Source organism: Nycticebus coucang, chromosome 1 (assembly GCF_027406575.1).
Source record: "Nycticebus coucang isolate mNycCou1 chromosome 1, mNycCou1.pri, whole genome shotgun sequence".
In the NCBI taxonomy this organism is placed as follows: domain Eukaryota; kingdom Metazoa; phylum Chordata; class Mammalia; order Primates; family Lorisidae; genus Nycticebus; species Nycticebus coucang.
The window spans coordinates 73,721,257-73,735,465 of record NC_069780.1 but is presented as its reverse complement, the minus strand read 5'-3'; the positions used below and the strand labels follow the sequence as shown (position 1 = coordinate 73,735,465).

The window sequence follows — 14,209 nt, the reverse complement described above, 5'->3', positions numbered from 1 at the left end:
TTCACTTAAAACAGGTGGAGAACTTCTATTCAAGTGGCACTCAGCCCACTTGAATTTGTAACTCAGGGACTGCCTGTACACAATGCTGAACTGAAAATGATAGTGAAATTGACTTCCACAAGAAGGAAAGGAAAGCAGACAACGGTTCCAAAAATAGCCTCTTTTCCAGTGCTCACCTCCAAAGGCAGAGCTAAGAAAGGAGGTCACCATAACTAAAGCAGACACCGCCTTGCAGTGTTCACGGATGTCATCAGTTCTGGGACAATTTCACTAGCTGAGGAAAGGGACTGCTACTGCAAGAACTGGATGAGTTTATGGCATCAATATCCATGAATGATACTTTAAGGATATTAATTCACATTTTAAGCAAAATCTGGTTTTATTCCATCAGAGTGATTTTCCAAATGTTGCCTGGCACTGTATAAATAACAATAAAGCATGAACATTTTCTCAAGAATACAACAATATCTAGCTTTCCGAGCATCACAGGAATCTACCAAAGCACTGATAATTCTAGCTCTCAACAAATGTCTCGGAATATTTTTTCCCATTTTTACCAACGAGAGATCAAGCATGAATACTGTTTACTGAGATAATGCAGACTGCTTATAACCCACTGCTTAAATTATACACACAGAACAGTCCCCAAAGTGCCTAAAGGAACCAAGTAGGGTCTGTCCTTCTCCACCCCATGTGCAGGTCCCCACACCCTTAGTCTTTGCCCCAAGCTCACCTGTCTCTACCTCCAGACTAAGTTTGGAGCAAATGTACTTTCAGAATCTTCCTTTGTACTTTCACTTGACCTCAAAAATACTTACCTACTTAAAAAAAATAAAATCAAACCCTCCAGAAACAGGCGGCACCTGTGGCTCAAGGAGTAGGGCACTGGCCCCATATGCCGGAGGTGGTGGTTTCAAACCCAGCCCAGGTCAAAAAAAAAAAAAAACTGGAAAAAAATAAAAACAAGATATTAAAAAAATAAACTCCAAAAAGAGATATTATGGGGATCAGTTTGGGTTCTCCAAGTGTGTTTGATTTGTGGATATGGGGAAAGGAGGCATGGAGAAAAACAGCTGATAAAACTCTACAATAACTTCTCAGGAAGTTTTTTTCATGTCTGGAAACTATTGGGGTTTAAACTCTTAGACCTGATTTTGTCCTAAACCCCTGATTCCTAAATCATATCAAGGGCATCCTCCTCATTCACTTTCTGAATCATAGACCCTCTTCCTCTCCCACACAGCAGCTATCTTTCCCACCAGGCTCTATACTACGCCTTTGCAGAAGGGTACAGTGTTAGTACTTGTGTTATCAGAAGACCAGAGTTAAGGCTAATATTACTGCTCCATGGACTGTACCCACAAGGTGACAGCACTCAGTGGTCACTGGGCACGCAACCAGGTGGCTGAGGTGAAATGAAAATAACAGGGAACTTAGTCTGGAGGCAAAGACAGAGTAGCATAAAGCCCATGGGTAGGACTTGGTCCCCCTGGGGTCAAAATGCATTAGGAGGAGTTCAGAATTGAGACCCCAATGAGGTTTTTCTCATTCTAATCTTATGCAATCCAATAAACTGCTGCCAGGTTAGTTTTCCCAATCCCAACAGCCTCTCCTGCCCAGGAATCCCAAAATTCCTCAGCTGATACTCACCGCCTTGCCTCCCCCAGTCTAAGGGGAACTCAAGCCAGAGCTCCTCCCACCCCACTTGGCCGAGACAATGATTCATTTTTCACCTTCACAAGTTGCATCTCCCTCTGATTTCTTTTGTCATGCTGTTTCCTAAAACCTAAAATACTCTTTCCTCATCTAATCTGTTTGTTTAAACCCTGCCTTTATTCATTCAAAGACTGAGTCTTCACTGTGCCAACCTATCTCAAAAGGGAAAAATTCAACACTACTCTGCTGACCCTGCTCTTTTCTAAAGCCTCCAGCACCTTGTATGTTACAACTCTGATCTCACTTCCACTCTGGCCATTTGTTGAGGAGAAAAGACTAGTGAAGGAGAGATGAACCTTCTGCAAAAGCACACAGGCCCTTCAGAACGGAGTGGAAAGTACTTCAAGATCAACAGGATGACATGATTGCAAGAGGGACTTTACCTAACAATTGCAATCAGTGTAACCTGGCTTATTGTACCCTCAATGAATCCCCAACAATAAAAAAAAAAAATCAATGGGATGTGTCAAATGCTACCAAGAAGAACATAAGAAGTGAGAAGGGTCCATGGCACACAGTCTAAGGAGGTCAGAGGTGAGACTGACGAGGGTCACTATCACAAGAGCAGACAACAGATTGGGGAGGCTGGGTGGTGTTTAGCAAAGGAGGGAGCAGGAGGGAAGAAGGTTGACAGCAAACACCCACCTTTCCTCCACCCATGCCACCAAATAAAACTGCAAGAGGTCTTTTGTGTTCAAGATAATAATTACTGTTGAATAAATTAGTTCAAACACAAAAACAAATTTGAGGCCTCCCTTATTCATGATCTGGATAATCTTTACCAATGGCTGAAGTTGCTGTTTTATCTTTAGTTATCCTTTGAAATATCAGAACTTTTTCCCTACAACTGTACACTGAAAATCAACATTCAGAAATTCAGAATTTTCTCCCCTTTTCATCCTAGGGGTGGTAAAGTACCTAGTTCAAGGGAAAGAGGAGGAAGAAAACCCTTCCTACGGACTGAGACCCTGGCCACTTCTCCCTGCCCTTGCTGAGAAGGGAGCTTCTTTTCACAGATCCCAGGGCAAGTTCCTGGACTTCCCACTCCCACAGGGCAGTTAACCAGGTGGTCCTGCAGCGTGAATGTTGGTATTTCCAGATGCACAAAGCAAATACATTTAGAGAAACTACTTGGTCTGTTTTTCGTAGTAACAGGATCGCAAATCAGTTATTTGATATGATGCAGCTGCTTAAGACAGGCTTCCAGTCTCCCCAGCTGCTTCCTAAAAAGGCTGGTTCCATTTAATAACCCGCCTTCCCACCCCAGCTGGAACTTTCACAGCTCCCTTAGGGGCTCCTCTGCCTTACCCTTACCGAAGCAACCATACATATGGAAATTAGGAAAACAAGGATTTTAAATGAGCCACCTCAGAAAAATTCTTGAACACACCAACCTCAATCTTCCTAAAATCACAAACAGGTCTGTCCTAGAAGAGGCAAAGGAGGGAGCAGTGGTTTTCCACTGCTAGAGACTTAGTTCATTAGGTGATAGAATACGAAAATAGAAAGTGGTCTGCCTACCTAAAGGTTAAGGAAATGAGCACCATTAACAGTTGTCTATAAGCCAGGCCTTCATAATTATTTCTCAACCTATAATGTTAAAATCTCAGCATACAATCTTCCTTATGTAAAATGATTGCTGAAAATACACACTAACTGGCCAAAGTCACAGCTCACAATCACAGAGTGAAAATCAAATGTATGTACTCCTAGAAGTAAATTTCCTCAACAGCCTTAGTATTTTCATTTTAAGAGAAAAGAGCTCAGATATGAGCAGGAGAGGTTGCCTGGATGAAATCTGTTTGAAAGTGTAACCTACATGTCATTTATGTCCTGACTATTGTGCACACATACATGGAATGGGCCAAGAATTCAAGGAGGTACTTAAGATATCATAAACACTATCTTTACAAAATTCATGTTCTGGGCAGCGCCTGTGGCTCAAAGGGGCAGGGCGCTGGTCCCATATGCCGGAGGTGGCAGGTTCAAACCCAGCCCCGGCCAAAAACCACAAAAAAAAAAAAAAAAAAAAAAAAAATTCATGTTCTAAAAGTCATACGCTATTTATCTGAAGGGCAAAATACATCCTTGTATGCCTTACATCCTCAAGTCAGCTTTCAAAAACAACTGGGAATCCGTATCCATAAATGTTAAATCTAGGACTAGAGAACAGAAAGAAACAAAATGAAGCCCTGGGTTACAGGCACAGCGGAAGGAATGAAACACCACAAGCCATCAGATGCAAATGTAAAAGCAGAACTCCAGCCCTGTGATTTTTAGATTTAATTAAAAAATTCTGATACTTCAAACTTGAGTCTTAATCATAGAGGTTCTGGGAGCTAACCAACTCCATATTCAAAGTTGTTCTTTCCCTTGAGTTTAGATATCATCATAGCTAGGCTTTATTCTTACAAGAACATTTTATTGTTCTGACTGTTGGAAAGTAATCATCCATACCCTTCATCAATTATAGTCTCATGTAATTGATATATGATCATTAATCAATTATATAATCTCGTATAATCAATTATGGTCTCATATATAAGAAAATTCTTTCTGGGCCTTTTGAGTCTGTAAGACCAGTTCAGCTGTGAATAACTCAGGAATGCTCTCTAACCAGGAAGTCTTTACACATGAATTTTCCAGAAATCTCTTCTTTCCTGTTTGCAACCTGGGCTGACCCCTCTGAGCATGTTATAACACTGTCAGTATCGGGCATCTCAGACACAGGATTGGCACGCTGTATTTACATATTAGCAGCGACTGAACCGATTACCACACAGGGCTTACAAAGCCCCTTCATGTCATCTGACCCAGAGATACACACACACACACACAGTTCCAGCAAAGCAGATTTCTCAGCGTTAGTTCTTGCTGAGCTAAAGAAGACACTTTTTGCTGACACTGTTTGCACAAAGTAGTATTCTCTAGCGGGCAGCTAACTGGTCACACTAGAAGAAACCACGCCTAAAAATGTGCTGGTGTCCAACTGGTGATAAAATGCAAATGCCATGTGAAAACTGCTGACACCACTTCATACTAGAGGACTGTCATAGAAGACAAAGAATCCTGTTCCTCATGAAAACAACACATAGCTAACATACCCAGTCCTTGATCTCTCAACCATACTGTGCTATCAATAAAAACAACAAGGATTTTCCTAGTCAAATATTCCCATCCCTATACCCCACACACCCACCACAATTAAATGTAGTATTATGCGGTCTCTACAAGGCATTCTCTGTATGGCAATGTGGAAAACGTTGCACTAGCAATAAAAGTGTTCTCTTCACTCAAGTTGTTGCTTCATGTACTCCTCTGTAGTTCAAAGTCACAAAAGAAATGCCAAGTGCTAAGAGCTGTTCAGTGACTTTTTAGAAGCCATTTATTTCACACTACTTAGGTACCAATGCAGCTCACCTCTCAGGAGTTTTTCATTTTAGAAATCTAAATTTAAAATAGACGCCTAGAGCAGACGTCCTCAAACTACGGCCCGTGGGCCACTTGAAGTGGTGTGAATTGTATTTGTTCCTGTTTTGTTTTTTACTTCAAAATAAGATATGTGCAGTGTGCATAGGAATTTGTTCATAGTTTTTTGTTGTTTTTTTTTTTAACTATAGTCCGGCCCTCCAACGGTCTGAGGGACAGTGAATTGGCCCCCTATTTAAAAAGTTTGAGGACGCCTGGCTAGAGTTTGGCACTATGTATCAGGAATCATACAAATGTGACTTCTATGGAAATACTCAGACATGCACAAAGAGTTATCTTACTATCATTTATAGTAGTAAAAAATAGCTGGAAAGAAATCCAGATTGATAATTCTGCGCAATAAAGAAAAAAATGTGGCATATTTAGAAGATAAAACACAATCAGCCATTAACAATAATTTTAGTAAAATATTTAGTATAGAAAAACAATCCTGATATAATAAGGACTATTCTATCCTTCCCCCACCAAAAACTAAACACAACAAAAAGGTCGTAGTCTGAATACAGTTTAGGGCCTTGCAAAGGAGGGACTTACAATATAAAAGCAGCTCACCAATTTTTTAAATGTGTATATGTAACCTGAATAACCCCAAGATGTACGGTGATCCTACATCCTGCCTTGCCAGGTCCAGTCCAACATAAATATGAACAATGTCCCAGTTTGGTAAGAAATTAAATGGTCACCACACCTATCCCCTCAGAGGTTTCTGGGCCTGGGAAAGGTCTCTAACAGTTACTCCCCAAGTCTGTAGGATTAGGGTTCCCACCATCAGATTCAAAACCTGCACTTCCTCCTTTCCTCTCTCAGTCTCTGGAGTTCCCCAAAGTGGGAGGTGAAGGACCAACAGCTTAACCCACACAAAATCCATGCTGCTGACTGCGCCTGCGCTCTTCTCTAGGCTCCAGCCGCAACAGCTTCCCTAGCCCCGTCCACCATGCCCATGGGGACTCCTTCTCAGAGGACGCTACCCTAGCAACACACCGTTGGGCACCCACTCAACTTGCCCCAAGTTCGGTCCCTACTCACCACCTCTGCACCGCCCCCCCCCACCAACCTCCCCTCCAGGCTGCTGCTCTGCTGGGGCCACCCACCACCCACAAGATGAGGCAGACCTGTCATGACCTGGGGTGTTTCCTGCTCTGTCTGAATGACAGACAAGTGACTTCTCCTTCTCAAGTCCCTCTCCCTAGAGAGGAAGAGGGGAATCCCACAACACAGCCTGCCTGGTCTCAGAGGAGATTCTGCCTGGCTTTTCGCTAGCCTCCTCCTTCCCTACGCATTAAAGCCTCAGAAGAACAGGTGTGAACATTTTATCAGATCTACAAACATGCCCTCTTCACCAGGACTTCTTCCTCAATTAGACTGGCATTTTGCTTCATTCTCAGGGGAGTAACTGTCTTTCCTGGTAATCTGGACCCATGCAAAATAGGAATAGCCAGACACTGGGGTAAGAGAGGAAGGGTAGGAAAGAATTTGTCACCTAACTCCACACACTGGGATCCTGGGCCTCAACCTTGACCCAGACAGGACCAACTCCACTCCCGGACACACATGAAGCCATGGAAAAGAGTTAGTGAAATGGCCAGACACAATGGCTCACGCTTGTAATCCCAGTATTCTCAGAGTCCAAGGCAGAAGGATCCCTTGAGCTCTGGAGTTCATGACCAGACTGAGGAACAATGTCTCTACCAAAAATAGAAAAATTAGCCAGGCATGGTGGTGGGCACCTGTAGTCCCAGCTACTTGGGAGGCTGAGGCAGGAGAATCACTTGAGCCCAGGAGTTGGAAAATGCTGCGAGAGAGACTGATGCCACTGTACTCTATTCTAGAGCAACAGAGTGAGACTTTGTCTCAAAAAAAGTGAGTGAAATGAAGGCAAATGTTAAAAGGAGTAAATCATGAGTAGCTCACAGCTGACCTTTAATTTTAGAATTGTGCTCCAAATTTTCTACACTAAGCATGTATTACGTTGAAAACAAGGGGGGAAACTGAAGTATAAACAAATGTGTGAGTGTTGATAATGATCAGATGATATAAACTGACAGCTTACAAAAAAATTAGAGTTATACTGCAACCACATATAACTGGGGTCATGTGCTAAAACACAAGTGACTTACAACGATAGTATCTCATTTGGCAAGAAAATGAGGGTTAGTGTCCAGAGATAATTATGGCGAAGTGGCTATGTGCTTTTTAAAAAAAAAAAAAAAAAACAAGATTATTCCATTTCAACCTCCGGATAAGAGGAAATTACTTTGGAGACGAGATAACATGCTTAGAATCATGAAAAGCTTAAACATTAATGATACAAACAATTAAAAAGGCATGGAAAATTATAGAGACCCTTCGTTCTGAGAACAGAATAGGCAATAATCTCTTTGGAAGAGAAGAAAACAAATTTAAACCTCACTTAAAAATAATTGACAATTTTCCCCAAAGCAGCGTTGCTCTGATTTCCCCTTTAAGTCACTATGATCCTCATTCTCCAGGCTCCCAAGCTGAAGGAAACCTTGGGTCACCTTTGCACCCTTCCTCTTTCCTATCTTCCTCACAGACACACCAGACTTGCGATTCTTTCTCCAGATGTGCCCCTGAAATGATCCATCTATTGGACGCCACCCCACCCCACAGCTTGTTTTACCCACGGGCTCCTTCTCCCTCTGCTACCAAGAGGGAGCATCTCTGTAACTGAAAAGAGACGTCAAGGGCACTCTCATTATGCATCGATGGCTTCCCATCACCTATAGGAGAGTGCCAGCCCCAAGGTGTCCCAGGGCCACTGCTTTGCTTAACTCAGAATACAGTGCACACCTGAGAACAGTGGTCCCCATTGGGCGGCAGGCTGCCCCACTCCCCACCTCTCCACCATGACTCCTTGAGCCCTGAGAACATGCTTCCCAACACAGTGGTTCTCAAGTGCAGCCCTTGGGCCAGCCGCATCAACATCACCTGGCAACTTACCAAAAATCCCACTTCTGGGGCTCTATAGCAGACCAACAAACTCCACACATACAGCCCAGTAGTTGACTCTGATACACACGGAAGCCGAGACCCACAGCCCCACAGAAACCCTCCCAAACCACCTGATTTGTTCACTGTCCCTAGACCCTGGTTTGTACTTTCCTCTCCTGTCCCTTAGTTCAGAGGACAGCTTCTTGCCATCTACCTATGTCCTATCAACCTTTCAAAGCATAGATGCAGTCCTTCTTTCACTGTAAAATCTTTACTGTTCACACTAAGTGTTCCTGTTATCTTTTGGACACCAACAGAACTTATTCCCTGCACCACTCACTCACACTTATTAAAATGACAACAGAGTAAGAAAATAGCAATCTTGTAAACCCAGAGAGCAAGAATTACAAAAAGACTTCATAAAATATGTCACATTTGAGCAAAAAGTAATGACATCCAGGAACTGTGTGGTAGGAAATGCTTTGGGCCGGCATAGTGGCTCACAGCTATGGTCCTAGCACTGGGTGGAGGCCAAGGTGGGTGCCTTGCTTGAGCACAGGAGTTTGAGACCAACCTGAGCAATAGTGAGACCCTGTCTCTACTAAAAATAAAAACATTAGTTGGGCATCAGAAGCCTGGCACTTATAGTCCCAGCTACTCAGGAGGCTGAGGCAGGAAGATCACTTGAACCCGGGACTTTGAAGTTGCTGTGAGCTATATGCCACAGCAAAAAAAAAAAAAGGGTGGGGGGAGGGGGAGGAAAAGAAATAAAAAGATATATTCCAAGACTACACCTAAGTAGGAAGACAATATTTCAATTATCAGAGCCCCTATAAGCAGTTTCTTGGAGGGGAGAAAAAGAGACCAATTGCATACTTACTGCAAACTTCTCTATCCTGCTCCAGGGTTTTCACCCAAACTGAGATAGGGGAAAAGAGCTGCCAAAGACCCAGAGACAAAACAAACTACAGTTAACTTTAGGCCATCATTGTAATGTTCTGTGAACTTAGCAGACAGGTCTGTCTCCAACATGTCTGTGAGAAAGCAGCCTGTGCTGTGGCAGGTCTCAGCAAATTACGCCCCAGGTTAAAGAGTTGTAGCACCTGAGTATAAACATAATGTATATCCAATTCCCCCCCCCTCCCAAATCCCGGAGTTACACTATGCCAGGTGACATTTGTCATACAACACACAACACCTACCCACCCCTCTCTCCTTTCAAACCCTCCTCCCCCATCTTTCTCTCTCAAACTTAAAGAAACTAACAAAAAAACAACCCAACAACAAACACAACTGAGCCAGGCTCAAGGACCCAGAAGCATCTATATTTCAAATCACCTTGCAGCTCTCAGTGCCAATACCAACAGGATCTTCCCTGTTAACAAGCCTGTGTAGTTCTGACCTCACTCATACCTCCATCTAAGCTGTAAGCAACTTGAAGACAGAACACAGGTCTTGTTTCAACCCTCATGTCACCTAGTTTAGTGCCAAGCCCAGACTGTGATGAACAGGAAGGCACACTGGCTAGACTGGCAAAGTCCCTTTCTACTTTTAGGATTCCAATTTCTCAAAGCATCCCCCCACCTATAGAAAACAGAGTCTGGTGCAGTGCCCATAGCTCAGCCGGTAGGGCACTGGCCACATGTACCCAGGCTGGCAGATTTGAACGCGGCCTGGGCCAGCTAGACAATAATGACAACTGCAAAAAAAAATAGCTGGGCATTGTGGCGGGTGCCTGTAGTCCCAGCTACTTAGGAGGTTGAGGCAAGAGAATTGCTTAAGCCTAAGAGTTTCAGGTTGCTGTGAGCTGTGATGCCATCGCACTCTACCCAGGGTGACAGCTTGAAACTCTGTCTCCAAAAAAAAAAAAAAAAAAAAAAGATAGAATCTGGTCTTAGAAACTTAGGTTCTTTTTTTTTTTTCTTTAATTTTGTAGAGACAGAGTCTCACTTTACCACCTTCAGTAGAGTGCCATGATGTCACAGGACTCACAGCAACCTCTAGCTCTTGGGCTTCTGCAATTCTCCTGCCTCAGCCTCCCGAGCAGCTGGGACTACAGGGGCCCGCCACAACGCCCGGCTATTTTTTGGTTGCAGTTCAGCCGGGGCTGGGTTTGAACCAGCCACCCTCGGTATATGGGGCCGGCGCCCTAGAAACTTAGGTTCTTAAGAAGACAAAATTAAGATGGTACAATAGGGCTTCAATGTATCACTGCATGTACGTAACCCGAAATAATAAAGTGCAGAGTACACTTTCCTCACACCTCCCAATTCCTATTACTATTTAAAGAAGCAAGCTGTCCCTACTAGAAATATATTAAAGACACCGCTGGAAACAACAGACACATGAATCACCACCCCTAAAGACTAGTCAGTGTGATTCACAGTTAGGGATCTGCCTGTCTGACAGGAAGGTTACATCTCCAAGACTTAGGTTCAACATAAGGCCAAGTTTGAAAAACAAACCCCAGCCAGATGACTCTATCCAGCCACACAGATCATAATTCAATTGGCTGAGTAAGAAAAACATTTCCTAATAGTTTTAGGATATGGATACACAACTGAAACTCAACTCTGGCACATCCATCTTAAACAGTTTAACGTTAGTATAAACTTAGGTCCAAAAGAAGAAAACTTTTGTAACAATTTTCAACACAGCACAGCACTTTCTACTGCCAGGCCAACCCCAGCTGGAGTTTGTCTGTTCCGGACAGTGATGAATGCAGCCAAACACATCTGTCCCAAGCCTCATGTGACTCCAGGCCACGAGGAAGGACCTGCTGTCCCACAACACAGAACCCACCCTAAAGCTTTACCATAATATCACACCCAGGCAGAGCTCCACAGAACTCTCAGCAGCACCAGAACCACCCACATTATGTTGTCTCAGTCTCACAACAGGTTAAGAGGAAATCCACACTCCAGCCCAAAGCAGAAGGCTCCCACTCAAGTCACAAAGTCAAGGTCAGAGACATCACCCCAGGAGAAGGGGTGGCTGCTCCCACCAAACATGCACTCAGCAGCAGCCACATAGGTCCAAGTCAGTTTGGATTAAAAAGATCAGGAGATTCTCTCCTGTGCACATTTATCAAACAGCCTAGAACAGTGTTTTTCAACCTGTTTTATCTCACAGCACACTAGAACCTATAGTTAAACTTCCATGGCACACTTAAATTATGTTGATCAAAAAAAAAAAAGTAAAAAAGAATATACATACTTACTATGCTTTGAACTTCTTTCAAAAATAAATTAATATTCTTTAGAAGCTGGGTGTGGCAGCTCACACTTGTAATCCTAGCACTCTGGAGGCCAAGACAGGTAGATTGCCTGAGCTCAGGAGTTCAAGACCAGCAAGTCTGAGTGAGATCCCATCTCTACTAAAAATAGAAAAACTAGCCTGGTGTTGTGGCAGGTGCCTGTTGTCTCAACTACTCGGGAGGCTGAGGCAAGAGGATCACTGGACCCCAGGAGTTTGAGGGTGCCATGAGCTATGATGCCACCACACTCTACCCAGGATGACAGAGTGAAACTCCGTCTCATAAAAAGACGGGAAGAAAAACAAAAATGTTCACAGCACACCTAAGATCCCCTCCCAACAGACCAGTGTGCTGCAGCACACCAGTTGAAAAGGCGAAAATGGACTCGGCCCACCCAGCACAGTGGCTACGGCACCAGCCACATGCACCAAGGCTGGCGGGTTCAAACCCAGCCCGGGCCACCTAAACAACAATGACAACAGCAATAAAAAAACAGCCGGGTGTTGTGGTGGGCATCTGTAGTTCCAGCTACTTGGGAGGCTGATGCAAGCCCCAGAGTTTAAGGTTGCTGTGAGCTGTGACGCTACAGCACTCTACCGAGAGCAACATAGTCTCTGTCTCAAAAAAAAAAAAAAAGAAAAGAAAAGGCTAGAATGATCTAGAATGATGATTCCTAGCCTGCGTACTATCTGCAGGGGCACCACAGGTGGTTTCTGGGGGCAGAAATACACTTTGCATTGAACCAGAACAGCTACTAAAATGCCATTTATGGTATCTGCAAAAGGACAATCTTCTCATGAGCAGGTTGCATCTGTGGCCCGTGGCAGGGAAATGTACCTGCAATAAGGGAATTGTTATGCAGAGACCATAAGAGATTAGAAGTAGCTGTATTTTATATTATTTATTTTATCAAAAGTCTTAGAAGTGTTCAAAAAATTCTACATCTGGAAAACCGGAAACTACCTTCTGTGAGACTGGATTCAGATCTGAGCTTTTGTGCCCAGTGTTGCCATGTGCTACTTACTTAACCCTTCCATGTCTCAGTTTCCTAGTGTGTGAAATGGCCGTGTTGTCCTGGTGAGGATCGAGCAGGACAGGGCCTGGTATGTAGTAAACATCTGTCAGTGTCCACAAATACTATCATCACCATCTGCATCTGCCACTATCCAGGTACGCTGCATTTTACACACTGTTTTGCACCCAAGTCCTCTGGAGGATGACTTAGAACCCCCGTACTATGGGTGAGGAGACGAAGACTCAGTGTGAGCTATCTATCTGTAGTAATGCAGTGATGACAGAGAACTCTAACCCAGGGGAGCCTATGGTCTTTCTGTATTTCCACTCTACCTCCTTAGTGAACCAAAGAAAGACAAAGGGTATGGGTACAGAGAAAGTTGCCTTTCCCCTACCAAGCCAGGCCACCAGATGCTACCTCGGTGCATAGGAGAGACAGGCTCCTGGTACAGCTCTAAGGAGGGGTCTTGTTTTGATTTGGGGTTTTTCTGAGACTGATCTTGAACTCCTGGGCTCAATCTTCCACCTCAGCCTCATGAGTAGCTGGGATCACAGGCACATGCTACCACACCAGGCGTCAGGAAGGGTCCCACCTGTCACTGGCCTGCAGGCTGGCCCCTAAGACCTGGCCCCACTATGTTCCAACAACCTGTCAAGAACGCGCTCATCTCCACACCTCCGCTTAGGAGGCCAGAGCAGCATAAAGCAGGGACTCACCTCAAGCTGCTTTGTTTCTGCAGGCTGGGAACTGGCTAGGACAGTGGTTCTCAACCTTCCTAATGCCGCGACCCTTTAATACAGTTCCTGTGGGTCGCGACCCACGGGTTGAGAACCGCTGGGCTAGGAGGAGGTGTGTAAGCTTTAGGTCTGGATGCAGGACTGAGGATGCTGAGGGCTATTAGAGATCTTCAGGGAGGAAGGGCGATGGCAGAATAGCAGCACGGCAAGGGCAGCAGAGCAAGGGCTGCTGCGGCAGCTCCTAGTCCTGATGGGCCTCCGAAAGAGACAAAACTGCTCTCTCATTTCTGACTCTTGAGGTAAGTCCAAGGGAAAAAGTCAAAATACACACAAGCGGCTAGCTAAAAGCAGTATTTCAATGTTATAAAATCTTCCACAACTACCAAGAAACAACTTTCCTAACTCCTGGGTGGTCACCATCCCACAAAATAAAGTCACAGAAAATAAAGAGGCTGAGCCTCGAAGGCTATAAATAAGTAAAAATGTTACAGAACCAAGAAACCTAAAAGGAAAAAGAGATAAAGAAGCCTTCCATCTCAAAACTTCCCGCATATAATCCTCGCCCTAAAAACAAGGGCTTAAACCCTACAGACATAAACACGGGTCATGTTCTCCACCTACACACTCTTACACGCAAACCAAACCTGTCAGACAACATTGGATACCTGCAGAAACAAATTCTACCACATAGATTCCACTAAGAATAAGAGCTCGTGCCTACCTAGCCTGGGGATCTTAGATTTCAGCTAGAGAATCCAGAACAATTTAGGTCAGGAATGGGGAACAAATAGCAGTAGATATCAACTGGTCTGAGCAGAGCCAAATACAGGAATTGACCATGCACTAAGATGTCCAGCACAGTCAACATTCATACAGGCTAACGATGTGCCAGGCACGGTCCTAAATGCCTTACACACATTAACTCACTTCCTTCTCGCAACAACCCCATGAATATTATTAACCCCATTTTACAGCTGAGAAAACTGGGGCCCAGAGAGGTAGGATGACTTATCTGAAATGGCAGAACCAGGTGTGAATCATCCT

General features: G+C 44.1%; 1 protein-coding gene across 4 annotated transcripts in view; it reads right to left on the bottom strand.

Annotated features, from left to right (window-relative positions):
- ARHGAP10 (Rho GTPase activating protein 10) overlaps window positions 1–14,209 on the bottom strand; it is a 346,448-nt gene that overhangs the window by 294,909 nt on the left and 37,330 nt on the right. The window lies entirely within an intron of this gene.